This window comes from Octopus bimaculoides, chromosome 1 (genome assembly GCF_001194135.2).
Source record: "Octopus bimaculoides isolate UCB-OBI-ISO-001 chromosome 1, ASM119413v2, whole genome shotgun sequence".
In the NCBI taxonomy this organism is placed as follows: Eukaryota; Metazoa; Mollusca; class Cephalopoda; order Octopoda; family Octopodidae; genus Octopus; species Octopus bimaculoides.
This window is the reverse complement of record NC_068981.1, coordinates 40,499,619-40,505,201: the sequence shown is the minus strand read 5'-3', so window position 1 is coordinate 40,505,201 and position 5,583 is coordinate 40,499,619. Positions and strand designations below refer to the sequence as shown.

At 32.7% G+C, this 5,583-nt stretch overlaps 1 protein-coding gene across 3 annotated transcripts in view; it reads right to left on the bottom strand.

Moving 5' to 3' along the window:
• LOC106871151 (solute carrier family 12 member 4) overlaps window positions 1-5,583 on the bottom strand; it is a 187,968-nt gene that overhangs the window by 101,257 nt on the left and 81,128 nt on the right. The gene's annotated exons all lie outside the window — the stretch shown is intronic.

Genomic DNA, 5,583 nt, shown 5'->3' with positions numbered 1-5,583 from the left:
GAAAGATATTTCTAACAAAGCATTTCATTTTGAGGTCAATGCAGCGATTTGTGAATATGAAAATAAACTGAAAATTTCAATATTAAAAGATTTTGATTATTTATGTTTTTCAATATTTAGCTCTTTCAATTGGTAGCAATATACAAAAATAAATATATATTTTAAAATAAATTTTGTAAGATTTTCTAGCAAGGGATAAAACATCTTTCCTTTGTGCATATTTTAAGTGAAGCAGTTGGTTTTTTTTTTTGAAATTGTTGAATAAATAAAAAAAGTGTTGAATAAAGAAAAAAATGATGAAGATACATATAATTTAGAAGAGATGAGTATTATGTTAATGTGGTAAAATTGATTAGGTAACAACTGTGTGTTTTAATTAGGCACTTGACAGGAAAATAAGAAATTTGTATCCAATACAGATGCAACACTTATAGAGCAAATACTATAATCATTGATTTTTCTACTTAAAATAGATATGATGTACTTTTAATTAGATCTCACTAAGCAGGATGAGAACAATGATTCCTGGTGGTTTAAAAATTAAGGAAATATATTTGATCATATTTCAAGAAATTTGCTGACCAGAAAATTCAATCTGTTATCTAGCCAGACTCTCAGAAGATTGATATTTCCTATAATTTCATTCACAAGGCCAATTATAGAAGAGGAAAAATATCTCAGACAAGAAATTTTAGAATGGTTAAGTTTGCAAGAAATGGAATTTATATTATTGAATAGCTGCCATGTCGAGTGGTTGCCATCAATTCTGACTGAAAGCAGCTGATCATTTTGGAATATTATAAACTATATTTATTTATTATTATATTTTATGACACAGTTGGTGAGCTACAGTATCATTGGATACAGATTTCCAATGAAGCTAATTAATGATTTATTGGATTTCTGATGCCGAGTATGACACAGTGTCTCTAATTTTAATATTACAAAGTACTTAATTTCAAATGCAGTTATTTTCAGTTTTCACACCAATATCTGAATCTTTTGTTGATATACAATCACAAAATAAATGCAAAAACACATGCACACACACACATATAATGGGATTCTACCAAGTTTACGTCTACCTAATTCTACCCTCATAGCTTATTGGTCAATACAAGAATGGCTGAAAGTATCCCAAAATGGTATCAGAATCAGAGGCACATGATTGCAAAGCAAACTTTCTAAACACACAGGCATACATGAACCCATAGTTCGTCTTACATTAAAAGGGAAAAAGAAAGGATATTCTAATGTATCAACCTCAGATCAATTATATTATTTGTATTTTAGATTGGTTTATGTTTATATTCAGTAAGTTTTAAAACTATAGCTTTCTAGTTTGTACAACTGTCTCAGAATAAATAGTAGCTGTTCTTAAGAGACTAGAATTTTTTTCAGATGATGGTATGCATATTTTACTTATTAGTAGGCTGATCAATGTACATTAACACTCTATTTTTGAATAAGTACACAATATATTACTTGCTATGATGTGTTAAGAAGAGAGAGTGCTTATTGATTTAAGAAAGGGTAAACATCAAGACTGAAAAATGTTTCATGTCAACTTATTGTAGCAAGGTTAGAAGAGTAGACTGGTAGTCATAAATCAAAATATAGGAAAAGTATTAGTAATGAGTAGAGATGATGTAGTTTCTTTGTCGTAAAACAGGTTAAATGAAGTATATGAGATAAATACAATTATGCTATTGGAATTTGTATCAACTAAAATAAATATTTGCTTGGAATTTGTAAACCTTCAGTGGATTTAACTTCATAAATGCAGGAGAACTCACTGATAATTGTTAGTCCTGGCTTGTGAATGACAGGCAAATCTTTCTGGATAATATCAGTGTGATGGTATGGAGAAGTAAGCCAAATATGTGATGGAAAAATATAAAAAAGACTTTTGACAGTATCCAAGCATAGCAAATTATCAACAGTTTGAGTATGTTGGTATACTGGTTTTATGTTTCAATGAATAACAGGCCAAAAATATTCACTGTGTTACAATTAGTAAATACTCTGAGTAAGAGGCTTTTGAATATATTTATTGTTTAATTTCGTTCTGTTGTACTGTGTTTATACAAGTAAAGCTGTAGTCACATGCTTTTTACATCTTGAATGTCCAAGCTCCTCAACATTGAACTAGTAGCCCTCTTAAATAATCTTGATCACACGTAAGTAAGTAGAATATATGTAATGGTGCAATAATATTAGCATATCAGTTAAATTGCATTACCCAGAACCAAATTGGATTAATTCCTTTCGTTACTTGAGAACAGCCTCTAATGCCATTTGCAATGTTTTGTTAATGTATCAGTTGTCAAATCACAGTCTTTATTAATTGAATCTGGAATTTCATTCAAAGCAGGAAGGGCTGATTTGTTAATATATTTTCAGAGTTTGTTTGGTCTGCATGAGTTAAATATACCCTGTTCTCCTTTTAGAATCACAACTGTGATATTGCCTGCTTGAGATATAAATCTATCTTGTGGTACATTAATTTCTTCTACATCAATACTAAACTGAAGATATAGTTTCTTTAGAATTGCTAATGGTGATCATATTTGGCTGCTCATCAAAGTCACTAGACTAGGAACACTCCTTGAGTGAGAAATTATCCCAAACTCCAATGCATGAGGATGAAATATGTACTAAGAGAACTGTTATTTGGTGAATATGCTTTTAAGCTCTCCTTAACATTAACAACCATTCTTTCAGCATTTCCATATAATACAGAGATATTTTCATGGGTTTACATATGATTTCATTACCAGTGTACATAAGTCATATAACATGACAGTCACAGGTATTGTTTGATATAATGTTTCTAAAGCACCAGTTTCAAATACCTGTCTAAATATTTCAGCATCTTTATTCCAAGTTCTTATTACTTCTGGTTGTGCAGAGTATGCATCGACAATATTAAGAAAAGTTGCAAATTCTTGACACAAACGTGATCCGTATAAAGACATATATACATACGATGGACTCTCTCATCGAAGATGACATATGAGTGTTCAGCTATTTTGCAAAATGACTTGTTTATAGTAATCAAATGTATGTGCTGTACATTAGCTCACTCCCCCCCACATCAAATCAAACATTGCCTGAACAGGTGCATAGTGTACCACGTGTCAGATGTCCAAGTGATTGCAGAGTAATACAAGATAAGTGTTTTTGCTCAAGAACACAATACAGTACTTCGTCTAGGAATTGAAACCATGATCTCATAATCGTGAGCATAACATCCTAACCACTAGGCCATTCGTCCTCAGACATATATATATATTCTAATTTTTTTTAGGCCATGGACATATATATATACTTTACTTTCTTTAGGCCAGGTATACTGTGTGAGATAAAATTAGTTTATTCTACTGCATGTGAAGTATCTTCTTATATATCATTCAACTTCTTCACAATTACCTGGCCTCTATACATCTAATTATAACTGATTCCTTGTTGTTACCACAACCAATACAATCAATGGTGCATAGATTTCAGAAATTTCTCTCAAACATGTTGGTGGAACAATTACTCCTCCATTACACAAGACACCAAGTTCAACTGTTAAATTATTTTTCAATGTCCTTTCAACCAGAGTATAATTTCCCCAATTATGATTAAACTCTTTTTAATAATCCAGATAAAGTATTATTATTGAACAAGAAGTCTCCACCATGATCATCTTCATCCATGTCAACATTATTGTAAATTTCAACTGTGACCAACATGATATTTCAGAAACATGATATATACCATATCCACATACTGTCATTTGTAAGGGTTGTCTCAAAATACATGCAGATGCTGCTTTTAGTAAATCATGATCTTTTGCTAAGAATAAATTTTAGTGATCTATGATCTCAGATGAATTTGAATTTCTGACCAAGCAGAATATGACCTGCTCTTTGAGTACACCATACAATTTTCAAGGTTTCTGTTTCAATATTTGAATATCTTGTTTCAGCTATGATTAATGATCTTGACAAATATAGTGCAGAATAGTCACCTTGTGCAAATATTTCTGATATAGTATTTTCATGTATATCCTACAGAAATTTGCTAGTCCAAGAAAAGATTCTAATTGCTTCTTAATCTTTGGTGGTTTTATATCTATAATCCTCACAATTATCTGTGGATATATCCTCCTTTGTCATTCCAAAATGAGACAATTCATCAGTCTTTAATATAAGCTTGAGTGATCACCATGCTTGATAATTCCAACATTTTTAAGATCATATCCACTTTGATATATAGGTTTTTAACAGTTTTAGCTCCAGTGTGTGTGTGTGTGTGTGTGTGTGTATGTTTGTATGTATGTATGTATGTACACACAGGGTGCAATGGGTAAATTGTTGCTATTTTATATTTTTAATTTCGTGCATGCACATTGTATCTTTTTGATTTTGTTGACTACACAGTATAGTAGGGTCAGTTGGGTACTGTCTGTGAGAAAAACAGCACCATGGTGTAATTCACTGTGTCAGAAATTTGGAAATGATATGCTATACCGAAGACAATGCAAAGGATTCAGAAGCAGTTGGATGAGTCTAATGGTGATTGCAAAGGTACAGTAGCTTAAAAAACTAACTCTGATCATTCTGATAAGAAAAGAACTTCTGAATTTGTTTGTGAGATCCAGACCATGATTGACAATGATCCCTCCAAGTCAATCAGATCCATTCTAAGTGATATGGGAGTGTCTGAGTTCCTTATCAGGCAGGTGGTGCATGAAGACATTGGGTATTCCTCATACAAGAAGAGAAAGGGCCAATTTTTATTACAAGCATCCCCTCCAATTGAACATACTTTGGTTTTTTTCTCAGACAAGAAAAATTTCTGTCAGGATCAGAAGGTGAACACACAGAACGACCATTGGCTTGCTGTGTCCCCCAAAACATGTACCGAGAGTGATAAAAATCAAACAACCAGTCAACATCATGGCGTTTGGAGTGATCACTAGTGATGATGACGTTATACCTCCATTCATCTTCCAACATGGCTTCACACTCAACACAGAAGCCTACATCAAGTGCCTGGAGGAGGTAGTGCTGCCTTGGGTCAAGATGGTGGCTGCTGGAAGACCCTATGTCTGGCAACAGAACTCTGCACCATGCCACACAAGTGGGAGAACCCAGTTATGGCTGTCAGAGAATTTCTGAAACCACATCACCCCTAACAACTGGTCACCTAACTCCCCAGACTGCTACCCCATTGATTATTGTGTGGGAGACAGCTGAGTGAGAGACCAACAAAACTCCTTGTAACACCAAAGATGAACTGAAGGCAAGGATTATGGCAGCATTCAGCAACTTAAACAAAGAGATTTTCCAGAAGAGTTGCAGGAGATTCCAAAGTCATTTGGAGGCCAATGGCGATTTTATTGAATTTTTATTGATATTATTTTATTGATATTATTTATTGATATTTTTATGTAATTTTGGCAAATATATCTGTTAAAATGAGATGTCAGTATTACTTTCATTTTTGAGTAATTTAGACAACAATATATTCACAGTACCCTGTGAATATATATATATATATCAACAGTTTTAGCTCCAATGTTTGTGTGTG